We start from the raw sequence: 12,723 nt of genomic DNA on the forward strand, positions 1-12,723 counted from the left end.
GTGTTGACGATTGGATATTCAGGAAACCAACAGCCTGCAATGCGGTACTACACGCTATGTATGTTTGAGCGTGTCTTTGAGCGTGTCTTGACACATTTATGGATGTAAGAACATTAGAAGTGTGTTTTGTGAATTGCATCAGTCTTTCTCTTTTGCAGGTGTATTTTTTTTATTATCATGTCTCTCCTAGCCACCACGTCAGATGCTCCAAAAGCCCTCCCATTTAGTTATAATTATTCCAATTTTCCAACCACTGTTTCTGCTGCCTCCCACATTTACTGCTGATCCTTAATTGATACAGCTCAGGAGATCTCTCCCACTGTTGTGAGCTCGCCTCAAAAAAAGATTGAAGAGACGAAGGCGGGGGCCTCTGGCCAAAGGTTTGTGAATTGCATTTTGTAGGAAGTGAGTAGTACTAATACAGTACTGCTTTAAGTTCTACAAAATGCAGTTTGTGAATAAAATGTGATTGTTGTGGTAGTGAGTACATTTCACTGAAAAGTGTGCCATTAGCCCCAAACATTGCTGTCATGGCGCTGACCCATTAGGAACTAAGCTCAGAAAGTTCTGTTATCTCAGATGGGGAAGTTGAAGGTCTTGTTGCATGATCTGCTCGTGAAGGGTGTCACAGAGCCTACTGAATCTTCACCCTGGGTAACCCTTGATGTACTTTCACTTAGAGTTCAGGTGAATTGTGTCTTTGTGTTGACTTTTGCAATCTTAATAACTCAATATAGATTGATAAACATCCTTTACCTGACATACACAAAACAATTTCAACTGTTAGTGGGACAGCTGTATTTACCACATTTGATCTGTCTAGTGACTACTACCAGGTTGTGCTAAATGAGAATTACAGGCATTTCACAACATTTGTTGTACCAGAAGGCATATATCAGTTTAGATGCTTGTCATTTCGTCTCACGAGTGCTGCCTCTATGATCTGACATATTATGAAGGAGACTTTGGAGGGTCTTTAAGGAGCGATATGGTGCCAGGGCAATTTTCTTGTTTTCTGGAAAGATATCCAAAAAATGATTCACTGTCAAGAATGGTTTTTTGAAATGTAGGTGGGAACAGGAGATGGGAGAAATGGATGAAAAGGGCTGGTAAGCGGCAATGGGATTTCCAGCAGCAGTTGCAATCAAAGCCAGTTTCCAGACTGATTAAACTTAAAATATTACATAGGACAAATTATACTAGGGTCTTACTCCACAAAATGTCAAAAATTGCGAACACCTTATGCTTGCATCGCTGTGGGAGGGAAGGCATTTTCATACACACGATTTGGAGTTGCCCCAAACTGGGCCCATTCTGGGATCGAATAGGTACTGAATTAAGAGAAGCGGTTGGACTGCCCATGATGTTACAACCCAGAATAGCAATGTTATGCCTTTCGGATCTTACAGATTTAACAAGGGCCAAAAAATACTGATAAACACAAGCTGCATGGTCGCCAAGCAGGATATTGCTCGCAGCTGGGGTGGTGGGATACCAACTTGTTATTGGGACTGGCAGTTAGGGATGAAACAATGCAAGCAAATGGAGAGAGACATATACAAAGGCAGAAGATGTATGAAGAAATTTGAAAAGATCTGGGGTGCATGGAGGAATTTAATATGTAACAGTTCGGACTCAGAGGAGGGGCGGGTAGGGCAAAACTACCCTGTGACATGTGCCTATGAGGGTGCCTATGTAGTGTATTGTGATAGGGAAATTGATGAACATGGTAGAATAGGGTGCTAAACTCACAAATACAATGGGGAAATAGGTTACCTGGTGATATATGGGGGTGTGGAGTAGGGTAGGAGGAACAGGGAGGTAGATGGCATGGCAAGATAAGAACTAAGCATTTATTCTGAGACTGTAATGTTAACTATTTATGGATCTTTTATAAACGATGCATAGTTGTTTCAATAATAAAAACATTTTTTTTTTAAAGAATGGTTCTTCAGGCTTTATCCAAGAAGGGGTTGACTTTTTGAAGTTAAAAATTTCAGAGCATCTGAAGTGGAGCATTTGGGTCACACCATTACCACTGAGGGCGTTAATCTAAAGAATGGTCATATAAAAGCTATTGTTGAAGCACCCTAACTGAGAAATAAGGAACAATCAATGTAATTTTTAGGCCTATCTGAATTTTATGCCAAATTTATATAAGACTATGCTACTAAACAGAACCTCTTAGAATATTATTAAAAGATGCCAAACTTTCCTGGGAAAAAGAACAAAAAAAGTCTTTTGAGAGACTCAGATTTGATGTAGTGAATGCCCTGTGTTTCAAATGTTTGTCATGGGCGAAAAAATATATTGTATCTGTTGATGCAAATGGTGCTTGATTGGGAGCTGTTTTGCAAAAGACTAAGAGCAGAAAACATTGGATGTAACATATCGTTACAGAGGTTTAAGGAATCCCGAAACATTAATCAGCAATAGAAAGAGAGTTGTCAGCCTGTACATAAGCAGCTAAATCCCTCTGTAATTTTTCAGGAAATTAAATTATTTTTAAGAACTGATCCTAAACCATTAATCAACCTATTGTTACACCGCAGGCCGGATTACGGCCCGCGACGCGTCTGCCTTCACCACCGCGGGCTGAAGTTCAGCGTGCAGCCCCTCCCCCACCTCCTTTCGGGCACACGGCGGGTCTACGCGGCAGCCTACTGTAGCTGTCTTGGCGTCACTGGTATGTCCCGTGACACTTACATAGAATCAGCCACCGGCCACAGTTCAACCCGTCGCGGATCCATGCAGCACCCCGTTACTGTTTCTTTAGTGTCTCAGGTATGCCATAGTTACCACCTCCCTGGGCGACATGTTGCTGGGGCATTAATACACTAAACTTCACACCTGGGGAATAAATGTAACAATCATCAAAATTTTGGGAAGCCATCTTCTTGCAAATCTTTTTCCCATAATCCCAATGCAATCAGAAGGTTTTTTCTTCTTCTTGGGACTCCTTCTGGATGGCACTGTCTGCTCTGGCGTTAGATTGTCAGCAGCACTGTGGCTACCGGAAAGTATCGCCCGTACCTCGGACAAACCAGAACCTTTAAGAACGGGAACCGGGAAACATCTCAGCACACTGACATCGATAAGCATAGTTCGGAACGTGACACCTATTGTCTCCATAAAGAGGAAGAATAACAACTGCTAGACTGGCAAGGTTAACAGACAGCCCTCATAATTTTAAGTTCAGTGTTGTGACAAACATGCAGATTGCATGTTACATTTGTCTCTACCTGTTGATCCGGTGTCTGAGGAAAAACATGATTCGGTGTTTCTGATGTGGTGTTGGCAGTGAACTGCATAAATTCAGAGGAAGAGCAGATTGGTAAGATATGGACAGACCACATTTTGAGTGAGATTCAAGGGTATTGACAATCTGGATGGTCAATATGGTATATTGACGATATCACATCTAGGACATTTTGAATCTGACGGACCACACCGATCCGGTCTGGAGTGTAGTATATGCAGTGAATGAATTTATAATGGCGAATATTAAGCCTAAAAAAATGTAAAAGCTTCTCACTTAAGCTAATACGGTGCCGTGCTGCTTGAGTAAAATCGATTTGGAAAGCTTTTGGGACCATCAATCCACAAGTTTTTGGATAGTGATTTGTTGCTTTTCCAAACTAAGAGCACAAACATTGCCGACAATGCCCTTGTGTCTAGAAGATAGCAGATATTCTAAGTCAGTAATAGTGTTCTAATTTGCCACTTGGCCTTTGAAGTAATTCCTGATCTGTAAATACTTAAAATATCCCGAACCTGGGAATTGATCGGTTGATGGCAATGTATTAAACTAAAGTAGAGAACTGTCTCCAAATAATTGGCCAACTTTCTGCAATTTTGTGTAAGACCAAGTATGAGCTAACCCATCTGAAGAAAAGCTTGGGAAGCATGGATTATGCCATAAAGCAGCATATTTATTAATTCTATGGATCTGTAATTTATTAGATATGGCTTTCCAGATTCACATGTATACTTGCAGGATCTTAAATCTTTTTTTAAATAGGAAGGTTCATAAAATACTGGCACTGGCGTTAAGTCACAATAGAGATCCCAAAGAGGACAGGTGGTTTAAGAGAGGCCAAGAACTTCTAAAAGCCACATCAAAACGCTAGCCCAAAAATGAAACTTTAAGCTTGGAAGTGCCCATCCACTTTTGCCTAATGGTAGTTGCAGCTGAGAGGCAGCTCTCCTTGGTTTGCTGTTTTGCCATATGAATTGGGACCACATTCTGCCCATTTTAGTGAAGCCTGAGGTAGGTATCCAGTTGGGTAAAGCCTGAAAACAAAACCAACAATATTTTTAGTAAAGCTAACATCCTAATGAGGTTAAATCGTGAATACTAATATGTAAAGTTTTCCATTTGATGAAAAGTTGTGCAAAATTATTCATTAGTGGGATATAATTCAGGGTAAATACTTCATCAATATTAGGTGTAATCTGAGTCCCGAGATATATGGATTTTATTAGAAATCGAGAGTCTCAGGCAGGGTGTTTACCATTATATAACACTTGAGTCTTATCTATACTTAAAGCATAGCCAGACAGTGCACCATATTTCCTGGCTTCATATTCAATTGCTTGTAATGCCATGTCTGGATTAGATGAGAAAATTGTCACATCGTCGGCATAAGTGACATCCTTCCTTGTGAATCCGTTTAGAACTACAGTTGGGATCCCCATGCATGGATTGAGCTAACATCCTGATATAGGGCTCCAAGTGTAAAATAAAAAGTGGAGTGATAAGGGGCTAGCCTTGGCATGTGTCCCGCGTAATCGAGAGCGTAGCAGATTGGGTACCCATAGATACCACTCTTACTGAGAGTTTATGATAAATTACCTAAATATATTCTTTGCATCAACTTTAGGTCAAACCCAAAACTGTTCAGGACACACCAGAGAAAAGGCCAAGAGACCCTGTTGAATGCTTTTTTGGCATCCAGCAGGACCAGACCAGCCAGTACTCTGAGTTCCACTGCCACAATGAAAACAGCAACGGATAATTTTGTATGAAGAATGGTATCTCTTACAGCGACAAAGGGTGCTGTAAAGTGTCGACCCAGCTATTGATCCAAGGTTTGAATAGATTGCCAAGATTTTAGAATACATTTTTGAATCTGCATTTATCAGAGATATCAGTCAATATGACTTTCTGGCCTGTAGTGAAAAAGATGCGTAATATGGGAAATCAACTATCAACAATTAGCTGCATCATCCCGAGTGATCGGTGGGAAGATCATTTCTCCAAAGTATATTCCACACCCCCAAATGTTAATGATGACTATATATCTGGCCAACTGTGTCCTATACAGATTAGTTTAGGCGAGGTGACTGTGGCTATTAAACAGAGCCTTGGTAATAAGTCCCCTGGGCCAGACGGTTTTCCAATAGATATAATTAAATGGAAACCTGAATTTTGGGCACCTATCTTAATGAATGTTTTTAACAGCCTACCCCTAGCACCTATGCCCGACACATGGTCTACAAGTATAATAGTGCCAATATATAAGAAGGGGGAGAGAACAGACCCAGTGAATTATAGACCGATTTCACTCCTAGACAACACTTTGAAAATTCTGGGACGAGTCTTATATAATAGAGTAAATACTTGGGCAGAGGAATCGGGTGTTTTGGACCCGTGTCAAATGGGCTTTCGAAGCAGGGCTGGGACGACAGAGCAGTGCCTGAATTTAAATTTAGTAATTGGCAAATATAACATCGCCAGGTCGTCACCAATTTACCTAGCCTTTATGGACTTATCATCCGCATTTGACTTTGTAAATAGGTCTAAACTGTGGTCTATTCTTCTAAATTATGGCCTAGATGCGCCCCTTGTACACTTCTTGGCCTATCTGCATACCGATACAAAAGCCCAAGTAAGGATCGGGATGGCGGGGGAAATTTCAGGGGCCATAAGAGTGGAAAGAGGAGTTAGGCAGGGGTGCGTTTTAGCACCCCGTTGTTTATTATTTATATTAATGGGCTAAATAACTCCCTAAAATTGGCAACTATGGATGTCCCGAAAATAAGGGGGTGGTTGTTACCGACATTGCTTTACGCCGATGATGCGGTCCTTATGGGTCTCACACCGAACGCCCTACGCACCCTGGTTAAAGGTTTTGCACAGCATATGGATAAATTAGACCTCAAAGTAAATTTTTTAAAATCTTTTATTATGTCGTGTGGGCCAGGGAAAAGACAGCTTAGTGCTATTTCGGTGGGAACTGATAAGTTATATTCCACAAATACTTTTCCCTATTTAGGAATGGTTTTTGCTGCGAACGGCTCGTGGAGTGGACATTTGGTCCACGCCACAAGCAAGTTCTCAAAAGCCATTAATTCTATCTTAAGTCTCCCACGGCCTAAGAAAATAGGTGCAACTAAAGCAATTTAAAAAAAAATTAAACTGCAGTGTGTACCGGTAGCAACATATGGGGCTGAGATATGGGGTTTGGGTAAGACATTTAGTATTCAAACCGACGAAAATCGTTTCTGCAGGAAATTCCTTGGAGCCCCTATTTCTACCTCAGAGTATATTTGTCATTGTGAACTAAATTTGCACTACATATCAGATTTTATAGCAACAAGACCAGCCTTGTTTTGGCTGGCCATCTGGAGGAATACAGCGGCCTCTCTAACTCATGAAATCATAAGAGATTGTCTCAATTGTGAGAAAGGGATGACGATCCCGTGGCTCGCTGGAGTCTTTAAGAAACTAAGCAGCGTGGGTAAAGGTCATTTATTTACCGATCCTACCAAGATCTAGCCCACAGACAAAAATTTAAACTAAGTTTGCACTGTATGCACTTTATAGTGAAGAAAGACTGGAAGTGGAACTAACTAAAACAACTGTCCAGGCCTATGTGAATAAAAACCTGTATAGACAACGAATTCCTTTGTATCTCACCTTATCAATGACAAATTGGGACAGATCATTGCTGTTTAAACTAAGGGCAGGTACTGTCAGATTTCTATTATGTTTTCCATTAGGTTACTTTTCATCGAAATCTGAACATATGTTATGCCCATGAGATGGAGTGAGTCTACACAATGATCTACATTTTTTCTTTACTTGTAAATTTATCTAAAATATATTAAATGGTTTTTACTTCCATACTTTAAGAAAAAAAAGACCAATTTCCCTGGAGCAGTCTTATTTGATGTCGCTTACCCTGTACACTGATGAACTGATTTTTCGCGTTAGCACTTTTTTAAGAGTAACTCCCTACGTACGCAAAACAATGGAAAACCCCTGAAATAATCTTTGTTGCTAAATAATATGTGATTTTGTAATGTGTGTTGTTCTTTTTTTAATATGTACTTAGAATTATAATTAATTATTGGGATTGTATATATGTGATTGCTTTTATGGATTTGATAAAATTCGAATAAAGATTATGAAATCGAATCGACTCACAATTGAGGGGATCTTTATTTTTCTTTAAGAAGAAAGATATATTAATTTCTTTCCCGGAGGATGGGGGCAGATCATTAGAATCAATATAAATGTAATACATTCATAAATAGCGGCATAAGAATAATAATAAACCTTGAATATAATTGCGCAGGAATACAGTCTGGCCTAGTTGTCTTCCCTGCTGGAAGATCGCCAATTGTCTTTTAAATTCCAGCTCTGTAATAGGGGCTTCTAACAACTCATGTTGCCTGGTGGTAATTCGTTGAACCTTGGCATCTTCTATATAAGCTGTGGCTTCTCTCTGGGAGAAGACTAAAGATTTGCCATAGAGTGTCCCGTAACACTTAGAAAAAGTAGAGGCAATCCCCTCTTTCTCGGTTATTATCTGACCTTAGAAATTTCGGATTGCCTTTATATGGTTTATGTTCTATTTCTCCTTTTACTGCATGGCCAACATTTTTCCAATATTCTTATTATTCTCAAAATGTCTCAGGTCAGTCGAGCATACATGTCTCACAGATTTATCCCACAAATGTTTTTTAATAAAGATTCTAATCCCATTGAGTTGACTCAAAATAGCATCTAAGACTAAGGTGCTGCCTGCCTGGTGTCTAATAATCTGTCCTTTGGGTTTATGCCTCAAATATATTTATCTTTGCTGCTCCTACTTATCTTTACTAGTTGTGTAAGTTAGTGTAGCCCCGCTAATTATAGCCTTTGGCAGTCCCAGACCATGATAGGAGATGCACTATGTATGTTGATGTCATTAAAGTCTCTTACTGCATTTCTAACATAAAAACAGTAATCTTTATCATAAAGGTCCATCTAGTGGGATTAGAGAGGGTGCGCAGGGATCCCCTACCAATAATTAGACCTAATGGGTTATGATCCGAGAAGATTTGCAGATAGTTATCTATTGTGGCATTGCTAATGAGCCTATCTCTTACTAAGAACAGGTTTATCCTTGAGCATGACTTCAGAGATGCAGAGTAAAAGGTATAGCCCTGTTCTTGTTTGAGTAGAGCACGCCAGATGTCCACCAGACCGAGAACTTTGATCATTTGAAGTAAAGCAGCTCTTGACCTGTGTTTACAAAAATAGGTATGCAGACTGATGGAGTCACTTTTATGGTTGATTGTAAGATTAATATCCCCACAACTTATAAAAGAGGGGTTCCATAGTGACAATTCAAACCCACATCGCCTAATCTATGTTTGGGCCATACACAACGCACATGGTAATAAGAAGTCCATCTTTATTAATTCGATTACCCATCTCCCTGAAGAATCTATCTTTGACTTACCAACTATCCATGTGTGTTTCTATCCAGCTATGCCACCCCTCTAGCGGGCATGATTTGGGTAGTACTCAATAGAACCGTATATCCCAGCATTCCAATTTAAAGGACTCGTGACCTACCAGATGACTTTCCTATAAACAAACAATTTCAGGTCCAGACTGCATCAATTCCTCCCTCACTAAATGTATCTTATTATTTGCCCGAAGCCCATTAACATTCCAAGTTAATACTTTGTTCATCCTCCTTATTCTCCTCTGTCCTATCTTGGCTTTCTCCTTCACCTGGGGCGCCATCATCTGCATTATCTCCCTCTTCCTCCTCACAGTTTAGGGGTTCTGTAGCTTCCAAATCCATCATAACGTTTTTCAAACCTGTATCTGACAGGCTCCCCCATCATGACAAGCCATGAGGATGGGAATTGGTACATTGCTTGCTGCCCATAAACTCCACCTCCTCATATTTTCCTTACATCTGAAACAATATCCAAGGCTTCTGACAGTGAGGGGAATGCCTCTGACGTATCAGCATTTCTCTGTTCCCCGCCATTAGTTGCAATATCATTGTCTACAGGAGAATAGCTATCATTTATTCCCTTCAGAGATGCACTATCCATTTATTTTCCTCTTCTAGACTTTGAGGTCTCATGGGCCCCTGATCAGACAGAGAACATGTTGCTAAAGGTTGAGAAGTCTGAGAAGACAAAGGAGGCTGAGAAGCGATTGGCAGAGTTGCCAGATTCAGTAAGTCATCCCCAATAGTTCCCTTGCCAGGTGGTGAAACGGTGTCCTACCTACCATTAGTAACGTGACTGACATGTCCTCCCTCGGTATTGTTTCCCGGGTTAACTATCGCTGAGGGACTGATTTTAGCAGAGCCCATCACAATAGTGTTAGGAATAGTATTAGATAAAAGCAAGGCTGCTGTCGTCTCAGTACTGTCCGTGCCGTCAATGTTGCATTGGGGAATACCCTTCAGAGAATCAACTACTTCAGGATTGCCCCTCTGACCCCCAGAGGTTAGTCTCACATCCAAAGTTAAAGACTGACTTACTTCATTGCTGTGATCTTCTTTGACTTTAGATGTATCTTTCTAGAATAAGACTCCAGCTGCTTGCTCTTGCCACTCCCAGGCCTGGCAGGGCGATCTGCTCCTGGCTCAGTCCTTGCTATTGGTGTCTGCTCGGGCACTGATGATGCTAGCAATGACCGTGCTCCATCTGTACGAGATAAGAGTTCCAGGATGAAGTCCAACCTGAGGAGGAAGACGGGGGCGAGTGTGAGGGCGAAGTGTTGGTGCTTTCATAAAGCAGAGCTCAGGATCAAGGCGCCTTGCACATCTGCCATACCCGACTGCAAATAATCCACCGACACTCTACTGAACAAGGTTAGAAGAGTCACAACGATCACCAGAGACACCAGATATGCAAGCCCAGAGGAAGAGACAACCTCCAGAATAGATGCTATACAAAGCACCTGGGTGGGACCGATAAATCATCAAGGAAGACGAGATTTGTGTGATAAGCATGGTAGGTGAAAATGCATGAGAGCTCAGCCAGGGTCAGGGTCAGGGCCACTGAGGGTAAGTTTGAGGTGAGGACAGAGCAGGACAAACCAGACAGAGGAGCCGAAATTGATGCGAGGTCAGCTGAGGCGAGGAACGTCGCCCCACTGCTATCAGAGCAGTGCAACAAGGAAAGGAGCCAGGTTGGGGTGGGGCTGGGCTGGTTCACAAGAGGAATAGTGGCATGGGCACTAGAATTTCTCCACCCAACTGAGTTGCACAGCCAGGTGGAGAACTGTCCCAAGGCTCCAAGATGCTGCCTGAGCGGCCAAACAGCTGCTCAGACCAATCACAATGCCGCTGTCATGCTTGTGATAGCAGTGTCGTGGCTGGCTTAGGGGAGCCTGGGATCTTCCTGCTTCTGGGAGTCAGAAGGAAGAGAAGAGGACAGAGGAGAGGAGACGGCCGAAACCAGGTAAGTGCTTTTTAAAAAAAAAAAAACACCCCACCACCCCCGTTCCTTAGTAGCCACCACCGTACGAGGTCGGAGCACTGCAGGACAGCTGACAAATGTTCATCGCAAATAGAGACTAGTGTTTTTTTTGAAAGAAAGCAAGCAGAAGAAAATATATTTGTTCATGCATTGTATTGTACTATCCCAGTCACACAGAGCCTCATAGCCCTTTCAAGAGCTCTCATGTGCTTGTGCCCCTGGGACGGCCGTTTCAGAGGGTATAGTTTGTTTAATGTTCTTTTACAGCCATAAGTAAACATTTTGATTAGGGTGCTGGGTGTAGTTTGGCCTGTATTTGAGTTGTTGGTTGAGGTGTGTGAGGATGAGCGCCTGCTCTAGGCATAGTGTGATGACATGCCCGTTCATCAGCATGAAGTGTAGCAGATATTGAGAGAAAAGACGCGTTCATGCAGACATTGGGCAAGCGCTTGGCGCATCGCAACTAGAGGTAGAGTACTGGCAAGACTGTGGTGCTGGGCAGGCTTTAGGGAAGTGCGACCGGTGCCACCACACTGGGTGCTGACTTTGGGGAATTTTCTCAAGTATATTGTGGAATTAAAAGCACCTGCTGCGGTGTTCCTTGCGTCCAGAAATTTTCCGGCACAATAAAAATATCAAGATAACTCTGGTGATTGAAGGAGCTACTGGAGAGAGATGGAGTTTTGTCTAGTGGACTCATCATAAGGTAGCACGGAGCGATTATGCGACAAAGCATGTCTACCATGCAGGTCACAACACGCAAGGGGCAGCTCCTCTGTTGCGGAGTAGGAGTGTCGCCCCACTAAGTAAATTGCCCCCATAGATGGAAAAATGAAATGGTAATAAACTTAATTTATTACCGTTTTGTTTTTGAAAACCCAATCCCGTGCTGAGCATCAGGACGGGGGCGGGGCTTTCTGATTTCTGCCTCTGCCAGTCAGGTGGCAGCTGAAAGCAGTGATGGGCAGGGCACTTTAAGTTTAAAGTGTGCATGTCTCTTTGGCCGGCCGCCTTCCGGCTGCCAGCCAGACATGCGCATCTTAAACCTCTCTAATACAGCTGGGTTAGAGACAGCATAGGGCTCCAGTGTACTCGGGAGCATCGAAGGAGGACGCTCCCTCCAATCCCGTTACTTCTTCTACATGAGAGCAGCACCAGGATTGGTTACTGCAGTCTCCCGGGTCCTGCGTTGGAGCCTGCCTGGGGAAGACCCGAGCAAGTAGGACGTCACGCCAGAAAGGTAAGTGTAATTATTCTTTTAACTTATTTTTTACTTTTATTTTTGTCTCGCCACTCTCCGTACATGTCAGCCGCCACCACACATATACATAAATAGTTCAGTTGATCAGTGTTTTTGTCAGAGAATTCCTTTTGTTACTTCAGTTTATAAGTTAAAATCCTAAAACAGAACAGTGAGCCATTGCCTGCCATCAAAGAGCTGCATGCAGAAATGCATGTGAGAGTTTGTGGCTATGGAGACTTGAGGGGCACTGCTAAAGGGTGGTAGTGAGGGAGTCTGCTGAGAAGGAGGTCCTTGGGGGGCGCCACCAGCACTACAGCCGGCCCTGGCTGCATAAGAAACCCTGCAGGTCCTTGGGTAATGAACTGGTCAGCAGTGCATTCCTGCTTTTCAGGCCGGAGCCCCTTCCATCCTGATCCTGCCCAACACGTGTTTCTTCTTAGCAAACATAATTAAGAACAGTAGCTGTGCTAGGTATGTAAGGAGATTGTCCCTCCATGGCCCGCTAATACAGATGTAATTGACTCTATTTTCTGCTTTCTGCACAGAGATTGCAGCGGCTCGGGCCCCATTATCCATCAACAAATTACCAGGCTGCAGTGAAAGGGACCTCTTCAGCCAGGGAGCCCTTCAGAAGGAGGGCACTGGGCTGTGAGGAATCTGGACACAGCGCTGCCGCAATCCTTCCTTTATCCTCGCCGCCTTTTCAAGAGGCTCTCGGCGCCCCGAATAAGTCAGCAAATACGCGCTTGGCCGAA

Source organism: Triturus cristatus, chromosome 1_2 (genome assembly GCF_964204655.1).
Source record: "Triturus cristatus chromosome 1_2, aTriCri1.1, whole genome shotgun sequence".
NCBI classification, from domain to species: Eukaryota; Metazoa; Chordata; class Amphibia; order Caudata; family Salamandridae; genus Triturus; species Triturus cristatus.